The 22,071-nt window shown below is 39.7% G+C and overlaps 1 protein-coding gene across 1 annotated transcript in view; it reads left to right on the top strand.

Moving 5' to 3' along the window:
- Positions 1-22,071, top strand: part of LOC136866342 (platelet binding protein GspB) — a 549,318-nt gene that overhangs the window by 66,486 nt on the left and 460,761 nt on the right. The window contains exon 2 of the mRNA XM_067143204.2: positions 17,501-17,539. The gene's annotated coding sequence lies outside the window, so the exon portion shown is untranslated. The remainder of the gene's footprint in view (positions 1-17,500; positions 17,540-22,071) is intronic.

The following is a 22,071-nucleotide window of genomic DNA, read 5'->3' as shown; positions in this document are numbered from 1 at the left end:
TTAAATGAGCGTTGATAACGATGTTAAACGGGAATCTAATTGAGAATATGCAACCGATAATAATAACAATGTAAGGACGATGTTAAATCACCGCGGTCGGATTAATAATAATTGTCATAATAATAACTGTAATGATGTCGTTGGTTGATCAGTGAATTAATTTGTAATTGCGACCGATATCTTAATATATAATTTGGCGGAAGTGACCGGTCCATTAATAATAATAACCTCTTAAGTGACGTGAATAGTAATAATATCTTGGGTCACCTATTCATTAATAATAATAATAACCACGAGAGGGATATAATAATAATAATAACAGTAATAACCACTTGGTGTTTGCATCCCGCATAATAATGACGATATTAATCAACGTGACAGTGCCAGGAACCGTTGAGGAATAATAATAATAATAATAATAATAATAATAATAATAATAATTTCGAGGATGATAATATCGTGAATTAAATTATTTGGTAACAACATCCCTCTATTAGTATGTTGAACAATGAGAGTGATAATATTAGAATCATTTTTTTTTACCGCGTTATTGTACGGTTTCCGTACGGGACGATGTTACAGTCATACTTGCGTGTTTGTTTACTTCGCTCGCGATGCGAGGGGGGTCACTGGCACGGTATTTCCCACCGCTTCTCGTTATCTCATCTGTGTCAGTAGTCTACTGAGGCTAACTGGAAACAATTCAGATCACATGTAAATAATATGTATATGCTAATTCATTGGTATGGCATCAGCTGGATATCGTAAGATAGGGACTGTCCGTGGAATCCAGTTTTCGCACTTCACGAGAAACATTACCCAGTCCGAGTACCGGTCTCGGAAAAATGTATATAGCCGGAGTACATCATCTTAGTTAAATCGGGAAGCCGACCGTAACATGGGTTATGCTCGGGCTCCCGATAGAAGGAAGCTATATCCTTGAGTAACGGTTCGATTCAAATGGAATCGATCCGTAAATTATACCTCCAAAATGTCATTTTATTTCAGAAGCAACGCAGCAAGATATTGATACCACTTGCGGTATGGCAAGTGATTTATATATGTAACATGTGTGTAAATTCAAATATTGTTGCCACGTGTATCAAAGTTTTATACGTCAAATGGCGTAATAAACCGCTCCTTCTGGCAAATTATTTCAAAGGAAACCACTCTCATAATCTTTTTATTGTAGTTAGATGATGCCCTTTTTAAAGTAACAGTCACTTCCTAGTCCTATCATGGAGTCCTTAAATTCAAGTTACAATCGAGCCTTCCCCCTTTTAATTTTAAGTTGCTCCGTTCATCCCCGTGTTCTATTATGCCGTTATATTTATATTTGATGATTTAAATAATGAACCGACACCCCTGAGATAAATGCTAGTCTGGGACTCGGGAGGTGGACGGGTGCAAAATGGCTGGCCCAAAGTGGGGCTTTAAGAACGGCAAAGTGTTGCTTTAAGAACGGCAGAGAGGCCAATATCATTGCTAATCAATTGTAAAATTTTTATATTTTTATACTTTCTTTTCCAAATTTTATATTTTTAATTTTTGATTTTTATTAATTGATGACCGCATCACGGTCAAGTGTGTGTTCACTTGTAACGTAATATCATGCTAGAGTAAGGTTAGTTTCGAACGGAGCTAGATTTGACTAGTGTATTATTATAATCCATTGCTAATCTCTTCAAGTTTGGCAATGATTCAAAATTCAATAAGCTCGAAGATTTGATGTTTCTCTTTTTCCCATATGAATTTTAATATTATTTTGGTAATTCAGGACTCCATTTAAATGTCATTGGACATGAGATGAATATTATAAACAGTTGTTTAGGAAGGCTTGAAATGGTAAAAATATTACTGAGCACCAGTTCAAGTTATTATTTAAAAAGAGGTTGAGATGGTATAAATTAAAATTAACGTATTTCAGGGCAGGAGATTTCCAACTTCACCGTTGTTTTTAATGTTGTTGTTGTTGTTGTTATATTGGAGCGGTTTATTGTGGAATCTTAGGCGCAAGCCAGCATTCAAGGTGAATGACCTGCAAATGTAAACAAGTTTAAAAGGCAAAATTTTTTTTTGTTAAATGAAAGTTAGTGTAGGGGTATAATGTCATAGGATAGGGCCTAGACCCAATAGCGTATTCCTTCGTGTGCAGCAAGGCGAGAGGCCGATCGGCCCTTTTGCTTTCTCAAGAAAAGTTATAATGTCTGACGACGGTGGGGAGCGATCCCAGGACATAGTGGTAGAAGGACAGGGAGAAGTGAAAGCGATCACATTAGAGGTATTAATGCAAGCTTTGAAGGTTAATAATGGTTCGATTAAACAGGAACTCGCAGAACAAATGCGGGCTGATAGGATTTCAGATAAACAGGAAATTATTGAGCAAATGAAGGTTAATAGTGTTTCATTAGAAAACAAAATAGACCAAGTACAGGCTGCGAGTGTTTCACTAGAGAATAAGATCGACCGAGTACAGGCTGCGTGTGAAATTAATAAAACAGAACTCAAGGCACAAATAGATGCAGTTCAGGCCGCGAGCGTAGCGATGGGACAGGAACTTAGGGACCAATTAACTCAAGTCCAGGAAGCATGTCACTTCGCGAAAGACGAATTAAAAGTGCACATGGATGCGTACATTACCATCGTTAATGAAAAGGTTGACCGCGTTAGAGATGAGGCTCAAATGGAACGCGCAGAAATTAAGGAAAAATTGAACGCTAGTGTCAAGGAACTCGCCGCTCTGCGATTAACTGATAAAAAAGACATAGAATCACACATAGAGGAAATTCGGGATGAGTGTAGGAAGGAGAATGACATCGTCCGGGGACAAGTAGAAGAAAAATGCGCGCAGATAGCTGGCACCTTGGACAAGCATGACAAGGGCATGAACGAGTTACGTGGGGAAGCCGCACGTACACTTGTCATCGTAGCAGGACTGAAAAACAAAGTCGAAGAACTAACTATAAATTTAGAAGACCGTAGCCAGAGAATAACTAAGTGCGAAGACGCAAACTTAGCGTTATTCCAGCGGACGGAAGATCTAATCGAACAGGGCCAATCATTTGCCGACACGGAAGTTCGCCTATTAGAACAATGCAAGGCGTATAATGGGCAAAATTCCGGCACAAAAGAAATAGCCAGTTGTAATCCCGACGGAATGGATGACATCCGAAAAGACTTGGAGATGTTGAAGGCTAGGTTGGAACCATCAGCGTCTAGCCAAGATTTTAACCTCCAATATCGCGAATACGAACCCCATGATAACCAGGGGATTCATAAGAAAGGAGGCCTATCCCATGCTGATACACACGGTTTCAAGTTTGAAAACAGAGATGGGTCGTCTACGTCATCAAGTGCTGTCCCGACATCGGTGGTACACGTCATTAAGATGTCTGATGACAAGCCACCAAAGTTCGATGCCCGTGGGCATATCACCCCGAAAGGTTTCATCCGGGAAATCGCCGGTTATATAAATGAGAATAAGATACCAGTAGAGCGACAACTGCGAACGGTCGAGAAATTCCTAGACGGAGCACCAGCTGTATGGTTCAGGGCTTTCTTGTATACTTTTGAAGATTTTGAAGGATTTCGGCGGGCTTTTCTCCAAAAGTTCTGGAGTATTCAGGAACAACAGGAGTTAAGGCTGGAAGTATACTCCAGACGATATGCAACATCTTCACCCACGAAATTCTCTGATTATTTTGTGGCACAATTTCACAAGCTACGGGAGCTTGATAATCCAATGAGCGAAACAGAATTGATTAGCGCCATTGGAAAACAATTGCCATTCGAGGTCCAACGAATGATGATAGCGTCAAATGTCCAGACAGCTGTCGATGCGGAGGCTTTATTACGTCAATTAGACCTCACAACGCATCATTCGAACCCAAGACAAATTAGGAGCAGGGACCAACAGGTGAATAATATCGAACGGACAATCGAACCGAAGACCACTAGTACGAAGAACCAGGGAACTAGTACTGATCCGGAACCTCGTCGAGCATATAATACGGAGTGGAAGCCGCGACAATGGACGAGACCAAGGAATTTTGCGGAAGGCAACCGGCAAACCAACCAAGGGAACTTTCGAGCCGACAGGGGATACCGTGGATGCCAGAGAAGTAATTACAGGCCGTATCCAGCTAGGAATCAAGGGAACCCGAGATATTACCAGGGAGGATCTCGTCAAGAGAAGGATGACAGATACCAAGAGTCTAGGCGGTACATAGAAGAGCTGAACAAGAGAAAATGGAAGGAGGCGATCCATGATCGAGGCCGTGATGAGGAAGCGACAGGAGCGGAGAGCTTGCAATTCCAAAGAGCAAGGAAAGGGGGCAGCGACCTAAACCCGAATGCACCGACGTTCGAATCTGAAGAACGGCTCGGGGCGAAAAAAAAAACGCCGAATTTTAACTGAAGAATGGATCATCGCAGAGGTCGATACATGGGTTGTGACCTCTGACGAATTAATTGACGACCCCGAAATCCAAATTTCAAAGGAAATTAAGAGACTACCAGTGATATACACTAGGATCAACCACGTGAGGGTTCGATCACTCATTGATACAGGCGCCAGCGTATCAGTAGTATCCCAAGTTCTGTTAAATGAACTACAATCCAAAGTAAACATCCCGATTATCCCAGTTTCAAATTTGAAGATTCGTGGAATTATCCCGGATAAATCCGTCATATGTAAGAACCAGGCATTATTGGACATCGAAATTGGAAATTCAAAATTTGCTCATACATTTATTATCATGAATAAAATCAACTATAACTTGATCCTAGGGGCCGATTTTATGACTGAATACCAGGCTGTGATTGATATGGGAAATAACTCTGTCAGGTTTAAGCACAGGGAAGGTATTGAGGATACAACCATGAACCCTCAGTCGGAGATAGGAGAGCATGAAGAAATTTGGAACACCGAAGTCGTGAATCCGCTTAGGACGGACGAAAGTGTCATGAGTGAGACGGATGATCATATGACCTATGATGATTATAAACTATTTGCGGCAGAATTGCAGGAAGGTGAAATCAACTGTGGGAAGGTTATAGCAGATAAAGTTAATGCAGCTGTAATAGGTCCCGAGGGGAAGGAAGATTTATTCAAAATTTTAACAAAGCATAGCGACACGTTTGGCTCAAAACCTGGAAAAATTGAAAATTTTGAATACGAATTAAATGTGAATGATTGGTCCCCGTATAAGAAGAAATTATATCCAATTGCCGAGAAATTCTATCCCCAAGTCCGCGAAGCTATTAGAGAAATGGAAGCAAGTGGATTGATATCGAAGTCACCGACGCCATTTTTAAATCCTTTAGTGATAGTAAGGAAACCGGACGGATCAGTGCGCATTTGCCTTGATGCACGTGCTATCAACGAGAGATTAGTCCCAGAGTATGAGCAGGCCCCGCCTATTAAAGAGATCTTCAAGAGATTTAAAGATATGGAATATTTTACCACTTTTGACCTGACGTCATCGTTTCATCATATACTGTTGGAAGCTAAATCTAAGTTGTTGACGGGATTCTTATTCGATCAACAGACTTATGTCTTTAATCGTCTCCCGTTTGGTATTAAGAATGCGGGTTCGGTTCTCATTCGAGCTCTTGACCGCAATCTAAGTCCAAAGGTCAAAGAGGCGACTATCATGTATGTGGATGATATCTTGGTAGCTACAAGAACACTTTCGGAACACTTGGAAAATATTAATGAAGTCCTCACCGATTTAGGAAGGCATAACTTCAAGGTCAACCTATCGAAATCACATTTTTGTCAGAAGGAGGTGTTATTTTTGGGTCACCTTGTAGATGGAGATGGTGTGCGACCAAACCCAGTCAAAATTGAGGCCATTAGGATGTTTCCTAAGCCTACTAAAGTAAAACATGTTCGGCAGTTCCTTGGAATGTGTCAATTCTTCGCTGATCATTGCCCTGATTACACAACCGTAGTAGCACCATTGCAAGACTTACTTAAGAAAAATAATCGATGGAAGTGGGACCATACTTGTGATGAGGCGTTCGCTCAGACCAAGCAACGATTACTGCATAATGTTAAGCTCGGATACCCTGATTTCAGTCTCAAATTCATAATTCAAACAGATGCCTCAACCATAGGTATAGGAGCCGTGTTACTACAGGAAAACCCCGATGATCCAAGCATAAAAACCTATATTGCCTTCATGAGCCGGAAATTGCGGAAGCATGAGATAAAGTACACTATCACAGAATTGGAAATGCTGTCTATCGTAAGCGCGTTGCAGTATTGGAAGAAGATCGTGTATGGTTTTCAGATTGTTATCCGTACCGATCACAAAGCGCTGACGTTCATTATGAAAACCAATATGGCAAGCGAGAGGGTTAGCCGTTGGGCATTATTTATCCAGCAATTTGATCTAACAGTCGAACATTGCCCCGGGAAACTCAATATTTTGGCAGACACATTGAGTCGACATCCAAACCCGGAGGAAGTCGTAATCCACCAAATTGAGTTGATAGAAGAGGATCAGGAAGTCTTAAGGAATCTGAAGGACATCGGAGCGATACAGAAGAGAGATGGGTTCACTAACTTGATGATAGAATTTTTTAACAAAATATTGCAGCCAGACAATCCACAGTATGACAGAGCTAGTAAATTATCAGCGAGCTACCATTATTTGAATGGGGTTCTTCATAAGTTTTTGGATGAGGAACACACGAAACTTCGCATAGTCATACCATCTGAAATGCAAGTACCGGTAGTCAACCATGTACACCGGGTCATTGGACACGGAGGTATAGGGAAGGTTTTGGCAACTATCCAAGAGACATTCGTGTGGGCCAAGATGAACCAAACAGTCCGAAATGTACTACGATCATGTGACGTCTGCCAAAGGATTAAACCTAATCCATACTTACTTAAGCAATCTCCGCGCCCACTGTTACCTACTGAACCCCGCGAGATATTCGCAATGGACCTGTACGGACCACTCCCCAAGGCCCGTAGGGGAAACCAATTCATCCTTGTTAGTTTAGATGTATTCTCTAAATTAGTAGCCTTGTATCCGCTGCAAAAGGCAAATTCTAAAACTGTACTACGAGGAATTACTTCACATATCATTCCACAGATGGGGAAGCCTAAGAAGATCCTTACTGATCATGGTAGTCAGTTCACATCTGCTGCGTTTGCAAATCAATTACGACAACTAGACATTCAGCATGTACTTAGTTCGATTCGCCATCCCGAATCGAATCCATCAGAGAGGATCATGCGAGAGATTGCAAAATTTTGCAGGATCTATTGTTCCGAGGCACATTGGCGGTGGATTGACGTGGTGCCCATTATAACTAAATGTATTAACACCACGATCCACGAAGCAACAGGACAGATACCGGAAGTGGTTCACTTTAACAGATATCCGGCCAGGCCATGGCACGATGCAGTAGCATGTCCTGTAGATCCACGCGTATCCAGCGAAATTTGTATCAGAAAGACACGGGAACATTTGGAGGCACAAGCAGAACGACGATTGAGAAGGCTGAGGAATAAGCGATTCCACCGTCCGTTGAGGGTTGGCGAGCTCGTTCTAGTGAAGAAGCCTAGTGTGTCTAACCCAGAGCAGAAGGTGTACCACAAGTTTTGTAAATTGTTCGTGGGCCCTTTCAAGATTATACAAACTTATGACAACAATGCTTACAAAGTTCAGAGCTTGGATGGAAGTTCAGAGAACATCTATAACGCTGCAAATTTAAAGCTGTACCACACGCCAGCAGACCACAGGGAAGCAGAGGATGAACGAGAGGAAGCAGATGACGAGCCGGAAGAAGATGATGTCGAAGAAGAGGATGAAGAAGATGACGGAAGGGAAGAAGAAGTCCAAGTAATCCATACACCAATTGAAGCAAGGCCATGTCCAGAGTGTGGAGAGATAGACAGAGACGTGCAGGAATTTGTCAATGCGATCCATGATATCGAAAGACAGAACGAGGAGTTAAGGGTCAGGAACCAGATGTTGAGAGACGAAATCAATAGCCGTCGCAGAACAGAGGATCCAATGTCAAATCATGATAGTGATGATATGGACACATCATAAAAAAAAATCTCATGATGCTCACTAGATTTTTTTTTTACCTGGGCAAGAGGAAGATGAACCCGAGTGACTTAGGCCCATAATCAATCATGATTTGATCGGTAAAATAATATGATACATTTATTGAAATACAGAGGAGTGTATTTGAAAATATTTCGTTTAGGTAATGTCGAAATCAGAGCGAAGGAAGGACGACAGACTGGAGCCTGACGGATTAGCTCAACACGACAACTTTTAGCTACTTCACAGCAGGGAATATCATTAGTTGGCGTACAAGTAAATACAGAGTCCACAAATAAGTCTTGGTCAGAAAGAGGAAGGGGGAGAGTCATACAAAGAAAACCCACCACATGAGTAAGACCTTGGGATATTTTTGGTAGGACGGAAATTCCATGACCTCATGGAAAAGTACAGCGGCTGAGTGTACGTTCGCTAGCCTAAGTTCGAGCAGGTGGAGATTTAAATCACGTGACCGCTTGCCGGCCAATAGTAAAAATTTGATGGGAGACTCAGTGATACCATCTTAAGGAATGATGGATGAGATATTTTCGTAACTACAAAAGTATTCAGTAATAAATTAATATGAGTACGCGGATGAATGTAATGAATTTATTAGGGGTCATGCATGGAAAAATAATCAATACTTAATGGCAAATTAAATAAATTGAAGGCTGGATTTCTTGGAAACCAGACAACTTGAATCTCATTGGCTGAACGAAGACCACGTTGTCAGGGACGCTTACGAAGGCGCGAAATGTGAGGAGCGAAATCCACCCATATCTCCTAAATCTGTGATCACCAGGAGTTCATATTTTATCCAGCAGATATGCTAGCGGAGTGGATTAATTTGATGTAAATTTTAACTTCCAATTCGGAGTGCAAGTACCGATGTTAAAAATCCACCCCCTCCCTAAGGGGCATGACGTCAACAAATCCGCGGGAAAAAGGCTTCATCCATATATACGGAACTGAATTGACGGTCGAGAGCACACTTGTCTTGAATCGTTGGAGCTGAATTGACGGTCGCCAGCACACGTGAATTGAATATCGGGAGTTGAACTGTTGGTCGCCGGTAACTTAGAATTCTACGGACGTACAGTCATTTAATGGCGCGAGTATCCGCCAGTGTTTGTAAAGTGTGATCGCGCTCAAGCAACATGTTAAATTTGGAAATAGTTAACGTAGGATAGTGTTTGTTATTTATGAATAATCAGTGACGTAAAGTAATTACCCTGCAAGAGAGTAGTATAAAATATATCACCATAAGTACGTACATAATAGACTGTGTGACGAACAGTACTTTAAGGAAGTAGTAGCCTGTACTCAGCTATACCGAACCGATGTAATGAACACGTCAAGAATGCCGTATAAATCGGGCGTATCGCGACGGGCGAAATAGTTGACACCTCGTCGTACGTGTCCAGGTCCATCGTGCGGTAGGTGGACGAAGATTAAATAGTGTAAATATATTAAATTCTTGGGTCTAGGATAGAAATTTGTTGTATCCAAATTAAAGTATACAGTGTTAACGTAGTAAATGGTGAAGGTTTGTGGTAATCAAGATATGAGTGTAAAATAATAATAATGTGCCAGGAAATTTTTTTGTGAAACTACGCCATCAAGGATGGAGGAGTAAAACGCAGAGAGGGGCTGGATGAAGCCTCTCGTCTGCAAAGCTGCAATGGAATACCGATAACTAAGATGAGTACTAAACTGTAAAATATATTTGGGAAATGTTATCGTGATGGGAAAAATGGGAATAATTTGATTATACTTGGTTACCTTCTGTAACAAGATGGGTCGCTTAACGACCCCATCCTAAATTTGTAGCACGGACAGTAGTAAATCATAATAATGTAAATAATCGGGTCTTTTATGTATTCAGTTTGTTGGAGATGTAAATTTGTATATATAGTGTAGTACGTTAAGTCATGCATGCATTCATTATTTTCTTTGTAGTCGATAATTTTCTTTACATTTGATTTTGATTATGCTAGTTAAATAAGACCCGATATGTGCTTTTATGTTTTGTCATTTTAACGAGCCATTTAATGACATGGAAGGAAAATCCAGCTTCGCCATACCAAGTGTGTTTTGTTGAAATTAATATGGTCATATTTTCAAAGTGAAGTTGTTAAATTTGTGAGATGCGATTAATATAATATTTCCAAGTAAATCATATCTGGAGTGTTTAGTGCCAGAATAAATTGAATTTGTAAAAGGGGTTATGCGTTAAACATATTAAGAGTGGACTACCGTATTACAGGCGAAATTATTATTTTTTTTTTTATTTTTTTTTTTTTTTAAATAATAATAATAATATGCCTTTGCTGGCAGGACCTAGTGTTTACAGCGCACTATGTCTTCTGGTATGGGCTAGAGCAATTTTGTTACTTTCATTGATCTGTCTCTGTCTTATCCTTGGCTTTGACAATATGAAAGTGACTGAGGTATGAGCGATGCTAGTAATGCCATTCCTTGTGCAGCCAGTCCCTGCTATGAATGCTGTGAAAACGTTGCTCATAGGGTCAGTTGGTGCATGCATTTCAGTGGGCTTGGCAGACTGATATGTAATAGCAGCTTCTGGCTCGGTGAGGAAAGCAACGGGAAACTACCTCACTCCTCATTTCCCTAGTACGCCTCTTCAGTGATGCCTAGGCCATCTATGACAGCTGATGGCAGAGCTGTTGAGGATCCAACCAGCCTTAGGGCTGAAGACTGAACATACTAACATACAATAATAATAATAATAAATAAATAATATAACTACTTTTTTTTGTGAAGATATTTTTTTTAATATGATTTGGAGATAATAATAATTTATATGATCAAGTGTTGAGTTTATTGGGAATCATTTAATGACGGGAGGTCGTTTTAATTTGGAATTAAAGTGCGTGATAACTTAATTTGATCGATTAATAATATTGAAATGTAGATCGGTGTTAATAATCCGTACATGTTAATGAACGTGTGGTTTAAATTACGGTCCAATATTTTTTTTAACGTATAAATGTCGCGTTTTGAAGTTGCGATTCATTAGCCGGAACATGTAGTGCTAATATTACGAGACCATGATTGTCAAATTTTGGTAAATATAATTTCAAGATGTTACGATTATTTGTGGAGAATGAACTAAGGCATAGATCCAAATGAGATAGAAAATGTGAAAGAATTTGCAGTCAGATAATAAAAGGTCGTACGATGTCCGAAATGAATAAATAAGTCAGTTGATAATTCTGTGAGGAATAAATAAATGAATCGAGGAATATTGAGATAGAGAGGAAAATAAATTCCGTACGAGAGACACTTAGGATATTGATATGAGTGTAAAATGTACGGGCAGTGTCACAGAGAAATACTGAGTTACGCAGCGGGTAGAATTCGAACCCGTGACAGCATGTACGAAATAAATAGACTGCACAGTTATTCGTTGAGATACAACGGATCTAAGGATAATGAGAGTTCAGATTCCACAGAAATGGTCGTATATTGTATTCATTGTAATAACGAGTGAGGACAATCATGATGTCGTGATAATAATAATAATAAATATTGCAGATAAAGGATTGGACCGCCTTAATTAAATGAGCGTTGATAACGATGTTAAACGGGAATCTAATTGAGAATATGCAACCGATAATAATAACAATGTAAGGACGATGTTAAATCACCGCGGTCGGATTAATAATAATTGTCATAATAATAACTGTAATGATGTCGTTGGTTGATCAGTGAATTAATTTGTAATTGCGACCGATATCTTAATATATAATTTGGCGGAAGTGACCGGTCCATTAATAATAATAACCTCTTAAGTGACGTGAATAGTAATAATATCTTGGGTCACCTATTCATTAATAATAATAATAACCACGAGAGGGATATAATAATAATAATAACAGTAATAACCACTTGGTGTTTGCATCCCGCATAATAATGACGATATTAATCAACGTGACAGTGCCAGGAACCGTTGAGGAATAATAATAATAATAATAATAATAATAATAATAATAATAATTTCGAGGATGATAATATCGTGAATTAAATTATTTGGTAACAACATCCCTCTATTAGTATGTTGAACAATGAGAGTGATAATATTAGAATCATTTTTTTTTACCGCGTTATTGTACGGTTTCCGTACGGGACGATGTTACAGTCATACTTGCGTGTTTGTTTACTTCGCTCGCGATGCGAGGGGGGTCACTGGCACGGTATTTCCCACCGCTTCTCGTTATCTCATCTGTGTCAGTAGTCTACTGAGGCTAACTGGAAACAATTCAGATCACATGTAAATAATATGTATATGCTAATTCATTGGTATGGCATCAGCTGGATATCGTAAGATAGGGACTGTCCGTGGAATCCAGTTTTCGCACTTCACGAGAAACATTACCCAGTCCGAGTACCGGTCTCGGAAAAATGTATATAGCCGGAGTACATCATCTTAGTTAAATCGGGAAGCCGACCGTAACATGGGTTATGCTCGGGCTCCCGATAGAAGGAAGCTATATCCTTGAGTAACGGTTCGATTCAAATGGAATCGATCCGTAAATTATACCTCCAAAATGTCATTTTATTTCAGAAGCAACGCAGCAAGATATTGATACCACTTGCGGTATGGCAAGTGATTTATATATGTAACATGTGTGTAAATTCAAATATTGTTGCCACGTGTATCAAAGTTTTATACGTCAAATGGCGTAATAAACCGCTCCTTCTGGCAAATTATTTCAAAGGAAACCACTCTCATAATCTTTTTATTGTAGTTAGATGATGCCCTTTTTAAAGTAACAGTCACTTCCTAGTCCTATCATGGAGTCCTTAAATTCAAGTTACAATCGAGCCTTCCCCCTTTTAATTTTAAGTTGCTCCGTTCATCCCCGTGTTCTATTATGCCGTTATATTTATATTTGATGATTTAAATAATGAACCGACACCCCTGAGATAAATGCTAGTCTGGGACTCGGGAGGTGGACGGGTGCAGTATATAATGCGTAATGAGTTGTTTTGTAGCTCAGATTACATGGTTGAGACTCCCTCATTACAGCGGCCTTAGTCTTTGTTAATTGTTTTTCTTTGGAATTACTGCCCGAAAAATATAGTGAATCTGTTAGCAAACTTATTTCAGTATAATCATGTACATTGTGCACAAAAGAGTAGCTATAATTCTCGTTTAACTGCTCTCAAACGCCGGGTTGAGTGGCTCAGACGGTTGATGCGCTGGCCTTCTGAACGCACCTTAGCAGGTTCGATCTTGGCTCAGTCTGGTGGTATTTGAATGTGCTCAAATACGTCAGCCTCGTGTCGGTAAATTTACTGGCACGTTAAGAAACTCTTGCGGGACTAAATTCCAGCACCCCGGGGTCTCCGAAAACGTAAAAGTAGTTAGTGGGACGTAAAGCCACTAACATTATTATTATTATTATTATTATTATTATTATTATTATTACTAATTGCTCTCAGATTTGATGTCTTATGAAAGGTAGCCTGTGTTACATTTTCACAAAGTGTTATTAATTACATACAGAACAACAGCGTTATTATTCTTTGAATACCTTCAGACGAACCAGTATTGCTTTCTTCATGAAACTATTTTAATTTATTTCCTACACGATTCAGGATTACAGACTTTTTGTCAGTATTTCCAGCGCGTGTTCCCAACTGTGTCACTACTCATCAGACTGGAGTGGCTACAGAGTAATCGAAAGTAAGTTGAGCGTTGCTTTCCACTTTTGACTCCTCACTTTCATCTTTCTTATCCTACCACCCTTGATCAACTCTTGTTCCCTTCCGACTCTGATGGTTTCCGATTTACAGGGCCTAATGATCATTTTTCTAATCCTTCATGGACCTTGCCTGTATTTTTATTCTTCAAATCGTTGGACCTCTTCCCCCCCCCCCTTGTTTAATGTTTAAGAGTTGCGAGGGGATGAACATTTCATTATACTTTCACTTAACACCAATAATCACCACCATCAATCAGGAACTTTAATTTCTACAGTATTCTAAATTTTGTGCGCGATTTTCGTAACTACCCATATTATATATTCTCTTCGACGATTTAAACTGTCATTTGGTTTGTACTGCTCGCATAAATACAGTTTTATGCCTTGTATTAATCATTTATTACCGAACTCGATAGCTGCAGTCGCTTAAGTACGGCCAGTATCCAGTATTCGGGAGATAGTAGGTTCGAACCCCACTGTCGGCAGCCCTGAAAATGGTTTTCCGTGTTTTCCCATTTTCACACCTTAATTAAGGCCACGACCGCTTCCTTCCCACTCTTAGCCCTTTCCTGTCCCATCGTCGCCGTAAGACCTATCTGTGTCGGTGCGACGTAAAACAACTAGCAAAAATCATTTATTAATTTTAATAGAAATAAAATAAATAGTAAAGACATGAGTGCGGATCTACAATGAAATCGAAATTAAATGTTTCAGGTCTCATTTCACGGTTTTCCTTAAGCTGTTTGACTACTACTACTACTACTTCTTTCGGTTTTCTGAGACACTGACGTCTTGGAATTTTGTCCCGTAGAAGTTCGTTTACGTGCTAGTAAGTTCACCGTCACAAGGCTATAGTATTTGAGTACCTTCATATGCCAGCAAACTGACAAGGGAACTGTTTGTGTTGGAACTAACCGGTACAATGAAACTTGGAAGGATGGTCCTTTAAGACAGCAGTACCCAAAAGTCTTGTACTCGGGAGACAGTGACTTCGAACCGCACTGTCGGCAGCCCTGAAGATGGTTTTGAGTGGTTTCTCATTTTCACACCAGGCAAAAATAAGAAAGAGCTGGGATTGGAAAGATAGCGCCGTGGCTTTTTTTTTTTTTTTTTGCTTTACGGCGCACCGACGCAGATAGGTCTTATGGCGACGATGGGATAGGAAAGGCCTAGGAATTGGATAGAAGCGGCCGTGGCCTTAATTAAGGTACAGCCCCGACATTTGCCTGGTGTGAAAATGGGAAACCATGGAAAACCATCTTCAGGGCTGCCGACAGTGGGGCTCGAACCTACTATCTCCCGATTACTGGATACTGTGGCCTTAATTAAGATACAGGCCCAGCATTTGCCTGGTGTATAAATGGGAAACCACGGTAAACCATCTTCATGTCTGCCGACAGTGGGATTCGTACCCACTATCTCCCGAACGCAAGCTCACAGCTGCGCTACCCTAACCGCACGGCCATCTTGCTTGGTGTCTGTATGTAAATTATAACACTACAGTTGATTTTACGGCAAAACAATTATTACCATTAAATTCAGGGTATGTCAATTGATCATTGTTCCAAATTCCATTGACATGTGTCCGGTGTAACCCAAACAGTTCCCTGTGTGTTGGGATCGAACACGCCAACTTGGGATCTCTATTGTATGAATTATTCGGCCCGGACCACCTATTGCGTTTATTGACATTTCTGACATTTAGAACATAATATTATAACAATGAAAGGTGGGAGACATTTCCTCTGCTGCACCATCTTGCAGAAAAGAAACCATTACCTCTGAGTTTGTCATTATGGTGTCTATTTTCGGAATCGGTGATCGTTGTTCAAGATATCGATATTTCAGTGTTGTGTCGTCATGAATAATACATCAAGGTTGCCCAACCTACGTCGTACACCAAGTACCGTTGTTCTTATTTGTGATTGCTACTCATTCTTAATCACAAGGTCACGTAGTCACGAGAGTGGTTTACATGAAGAGGGAGAACACGAGCGTGTATACTTTCCACAATATGGAGTTCTCAAAAGAAGCGCTTATACTCTTTCCACAATACGGAGTTTTCAAAAGAAGCGCTTATACTCTTTCCACAATACGGAGTTCTCAAAAGAAGCGCTTATACTCTTTCCACAATACGGAGTTCTCAAAAGAAGCGCTTATACTCTTTCCACAATACGGAGTTCTCAAAAGAAGCGCTTATACTCTTTCCACAATACGGAGTTCTCAAAAGAAGCGCTTATACTCTTTCCACAATATGGAGTTCTCAAAAGAAGCGCTTATACTCTTTCCACAATACGGAGTTTTCAGGTCAGCTATAAAGTATAGTCGCTCTGTCCTGACAGCAATTTGTAAGGTCTAACTGATGCAGTCGCTTCATTGGGTGGCCCCTGTTTTAAGCTGTCAAGGCCGGCTTCCCTGTGTATAGAGTAATAAATAAGTTACAAGATTGTGAGCAACTGCAAAAAGACCTCGACAATGTTGTGAGATGAACAGCAGGCAATGGTATGATGATAAACGGGGTTAAAAGTCAGGTTGTGAGTTTCACTAATAAGAAAAGTCCTCTCAGACTGCGTTGATGGGCTGAAAGTTCGTAATGGGGATTACAGTAAGTACCTGGGTGTTAATATAAGAAATGGGATTGTAAATAAAGGGTACATATCTCTGCACATGATTATGAGGGTGTTTAGGAGTTTTAGTAAGGATGTAAAGGAGAGGGCATATAAGTTTCTGGTAAGTCCCCAACTAGAGTAGGGTTCCAATGTATGGGACCCTCACCAGGATTACTTGATTCGAGACCTGGAAAAAGAAAATCATAGGGAAGCAGCTCGATTTGTTCTGGGTGATTTCCGACAAAAGAGTAGCGTTACGAAAACGTTACAAATCTTGGGCTGCGTAGACTTGGGAGAAAGGAGACGATCTGCTCGACTAAGTGGTATGTTCCGATCTGTCAGAAGACAGATAGCGTGGAATGACATTAGTAGACGAATAAGTCTGAGTGGTGTTTTAAAAAGTAGGAAAGATCACACAATATGAAGTTGGAATTTAGGAGAACTAATTGGGGCAAATATTCGTTTTTAGGTAGGGAGTTAGGGATTGCATTAATTTACCTAGGGAGATGTAGAATAAGTTTCCAAATTCGTTTCAATCATTTAAGAAACGGCTAGGAAAAGAGCAGATAGGAAATCTGCTATCTGGGTGACTGCCCTAAATGCAGATCAATGTCGACTGATTTGATTTTGATTGATACTGTTTAACGAAATCTTCTTACTCTGTCCCCCTGTCACTATTACATCCTATTTCGTTTACTGGCTGAGTTCTGGCGGTAACGTGTCCTGCTTTTGATCATAATCAGAGGCGGCAAATCTGAGACCGCGACCCCCTCCTCCTGAAAATAGACAATTAATAAAATGAAGTCCATCCTATCAGAGTTGTTGAAGTTCGTTGTGTATTTTCCCATCTTTCAGGTCTGTTCCCCATTTTACACCGATTCGTTCATTCTTTCAAAGATATGAACTCCTTCTTATCGTTTTGATATCAATATATCGTGGTCCCGTATAGGTATTTATATTGGAAAGCTAAATACACTTTTCGCGCAATTCGGTTATTCAGGTAATTATATCCCGACCTTCTATTGTAATGATAGATTTATACTGAATATCTAATATAGTTCTAATTCTAATTTTTCTGTGTTTACAGACTGGGCGTGCTGTTTCAACCATGAGCTCTCCTCATTAGGTAAGTCACACTCATCAGTTGTCCTCTGTATACCAAATAATATGTACTACCTACAGATAATCTCTACTGTAGATTGCAGTATATTGTTTAACTAGCTGATGTACCCGTGCTTCGCTACGGGATTCTTAGAAAGACTGACTTTGTGGTTTTCCTAACTGAGGTCAACATAGGTCATTACAAAAACGATTTTCATTAAGATAGGACCACTAATAACATAAACATTTGAGAATTCAATTTTAGGCCTTCCCCTAAACTACTGTTTTTCTCAGCGTGAATACAATCAATTATAGCCTAGATTGTAGCGACATATTCCCCGGCTTTGTCTACTGATTTTCATTAAGATACGACCACTAATAACAAATATTTGAGAATTCAATGTTAGTCCTTCCCCTAAACTGCAATTTTACTCAGCGTGAATAAAATTATTTACGGCCTAGATTATAGCGACTTATTTTCAACTTTGCGTACCGATTTTCATCAAAATAGGACCGTTAATAACATAAATATTTCAGAATTAACTTTTAGACCTTCCCCTAAACTACCATTTCACAATTATTTATAGCCTAGATTGTAGTGACTTATTCCCCGACTTCGCATACCGATTTTCATTAAATTCTCTTCAGCCGTTTTCTGGTGATGCGTGTACAGACAGACAGACAGACAGACAGACAGACAGACATTACGGAAAATTAAAAAAATGCATTTCCTTGTTACTGTGGACACGACTGATACAGAAATACGATCTTTTTTAAATTCTGAGCAATGTACAGACAAAACTCTTATTTCATATACATAGATGGGCACCCTGTTACTCTTTGCAATACATGAAATTGTGAAAAACCGTCAAAAAGTAGTTAGTAGGACGTAAAAACAAACAACGGTATTATAATTGACATGTAATTGTACTCTTAGCGTTGTCCTTGTCTTTTCGCACGCTTTTTTATAGTGGTCAGTTATTCGCAACTGGCTTTATTGAAATTTCCTTCCATGTTGCCTCTTTCTATCTTGCCCACACAGCATCCGTTTCTCATTTTCAATAATATGAATGTATCCCTCTACTGCATTAAGTAAGAGCGCTCCATCATTCAAGATATTAAGATAGTTTCTGTGAAGGTGGGGCATTGCGGGTCGGAACCACTGATTGTTTTAAGTTCATAATCATCGTTCACCGTCGTCTTTTTGAATTCTAGTCAGTGGATTGATTTTGGAATTATTTTTAACTTTCGATATTGTGAGTGAGATCCGCTGATTATTTTAAATTCATACTCACCCATTCATTCTTCATCACGTTTTGAATTTTGGTCAGTGGATGAATTTTTTGTCATTACATTTCGTCTCACTTCGTACCATTAGGGGCCGATGACCCTAGATGTTAGGCCCTTTAAACAACAAGCATCATCGTCATCATTTTCAGATCTTCAATCACCGGGCTAGTTAGCAGTGCGGTTGGGAGCGCGCAGCTATGAGCTCGTATCCGGGAGATAGTGGGTTCGAACCCCACTGTCGGCAGCCCTGAAGATGGTTTTCCGTGGTTTGCGGCGGAGTCATAACGAGGAAAGATTTATGTCATGGTCGATTCTAGTAGAAAGTCGAAGTGTTAGACTTGATAACACTGTAACTATTGCTGTTGTCAGTCATATTTCACAGCGAGGGCTGAACAGCAGTTTGCAAGGAAAGGAACAAATACCAAGTGTATGCATAAGCCTTTTCCGGTTTCACTAAGAGATTGCGCCACCGAACAGTACGCAGCGTATGAATTTGACACACACGTCAGTTTGTTCGTCTAACATTAACCTACCAACACACAAGTTGAGTCCGCCAAACACTAACCTGTGTGTTGTATCATTCGGTGATCATGTCGACATTAGTGCCTGGAACATTTGCAGCACGCAGTGCTTTTCGTATTTAATCAAAAGAAAAAGGCTGTGGAAAATCATCGTTTGCTGTTAATAATAATAATAATAATAATAATAATAATGGCGTTTGGCCTCCGGAGAGGTTTGGTGCGGGTCTTTTCTTGTAGTAGGCCTATTAGGCGACCCGCATGTCTGTGAAGATGGGGGCCTTACCTAGAATGATTTCTAATGTTGAATACGCCACACACAACCAGCCCCCGAGCCATTGGAATTAACCAATTAGGGTTAAAATCCCCGACCTGGCCGGAAATCGAACCCGGGACCCTCCGACCAAAGGCCAGCACGCTAACCATTTAGCCATGGAGCCGGAGATAGTTTGCTGGTAGAAACAAATGGAGAACACGCTCCATGGATTAGAACATGTGAGACATGGTTTCGACAATTTAAGCGTGACAGGAAAACCATGCTTTGTGTCTGGTGGGACCAGAGCGGTATTGTGTATTACGAACGCTTGAAGCCCGGCGAAACCGTTAATGCACAACGCTATTGCCAACAAATGATTAATTTAAATCAGGCATTGATCGTAAGACGACCGGAATGGGCCGGAAGATATGGCAGTGATTTTGATACACAACAATGCACCATCTCACACAGCAAAACCAGTGAAAGACACCTTGAAATCGCTTGGATGGGACATACTTCCGCACCCACCGTACTGCCCCGACCTGGCACCATCTGACGATCACCTCTTTGGGGCACGCGTTCGCAGAACAGCACTTCAGCAATTTCGAAGAAGTTGGAAATTGGCTCGACGAATGGTTTGCCGCAAAAGACAAGCAGCTTTTCTGGCATGGCATTCATAATTTACAGTACATGAAAGATCGGCGAAATGTGTAGAAGCCGATGACCAATATTTTGAATAAACAGAAAAATGAATTTCCCTTGCAAATTACGTGTTTTCTTTACCACAAAAACCGGCAAAAACTTATGCATACACCTGGTAATAATATTACGGATCGAATAATGCTCCAGCATACATACGGTACATGTTCAACTAAACTAAGAGAAAATTGTTGTATGTTTAATTATTTACACATATCAAGTTGTTACAATCGGCAATCTATGAAAAACGCGCAAATTATCGTGAAAAAAATATATGATAAGAGCCAAGTCTTCAGCAAAATAAAGAAAAATTCGTAGGTTTCTTTTCATACTTTACTACTTTCAAATAATAAAGATTGGTGGCTAAATAAATGTTATACCTGTACACGTAATCATATTTATACACCGGACTGTACACCGAACAATGGACAGTAATATTACGGAATTAATATCCTCTACACAAACATGTTTAAGATACCGCAATAAGTAAACTATGTTGTTTCGGTTTCATATATTGCTACTATCGAGTAATAAAAATGGGCAGTGTGTTAATATATTTATAATATGATGTGAGTAGATTCAATCATAGATGGTTATGTGATGCAGAAGTGTATATAACATGGTTACAGTGACGGCCTATAAACCCTCGAAGTAATCACACGTAGGCTGCATATATATAATTTACTTCCAGTATAACAATTTCCCCTTGTTACTGGTATCCCTTAATTAACATCAGGATTTTTTGTTACCTTGCTAAACTGTCTGTACCTTTCTCTTCCCATACACAAGTTTGGTGACATCAACAGAATGATTCATTGCCTTCCATTAATTATGTAGCAAAACATTTGCAATAATTGAAAGTATGTTTTCACATAACACTAGCAGTTTCCCGCTGGCTCCGCCCGCAATGTACAAAATATGGTGTTGTTCGTTACTATCCTCACGGACGTATTTGTGTATTTGCAAAGTTTCGAGTTAATGAAATAAAGCACATGATCTGCTGTGGTAATAGAATGTAATATTATGTCAACAAAACACTTGAAAATACATCACTCAAAGAAATTGAATTAAACGTTCCTTGAAACAACACTACGCGCCGAACTGTTAGCAAGTCCTTCAAAGATCTTCGTCATGGAGACAGATGTAGTCATAACTTTTCTCAGAATCTTCCAATTTAAGTAGTTATTACCTGAAAAGAAAGCGCTTGATCCACTGAGTGTTTTTAGACCGAAACGAACTGCGTACCTTAATTAGAACGAAATATATGATTGCTTCAATGAGAAAAAATGTTGAAGAAATGAGACGTCAAATTGAATGTGCAATCATAACTTTCCTCAGAATCCACCAATTTGAATAGTTAAGAGCTGAAATGAAAGAGCTTGATCCACTGAGTGTTCTTAGGCTAAACCGAACTCCGTACCTGAATTAGAACCAAAGATATGATTGCTTCAAAGAGACAAAAAATTGAAAAATCAAATAATTTGAGGAAGGCGGAAGTTAAGTGATTTATAGTACATGATGACAAATCTGTGCATGAATACCTTTCAGTTAAAAAAAGAATGAAGGAAATCGACCGGATAGAATGGCCGGACTGACTGACTTTATTTTTCATACATTTTTTAAATATATAGATAGCCTACTAATTTCTACTTTACACAGATACAAGTCATTTGCGAAACCTGTATCACCAAACAGCATTGTTTTAGAGACAACAACTAATATCTTTTCACTTTAAAACATCTTGATTAACATTATTATTAGGATACGGTTACCAGAGTCAGCAATAAAGTACCG

The sequence above is a fragment of the Anabrus simplex genome, chromosome 3 (genome assembly GCF_040414725.1).
Source record: "Anabrus simplex isolate iqAnaSimp1 chromosome 3, ASM4041472v1, whole genome shotgun sequence".
Lineage (NCBI taxonomy): Eukaryota > Metazoa > Arthropoda > Insecta > Orthoptera > Tettigoniidae > Anabrus > Anabrus simplex.
Note: the sequence above shows the minus strand (reverse complement) of the source record. Positions and strands in the feature narration are given on the sequence as shown.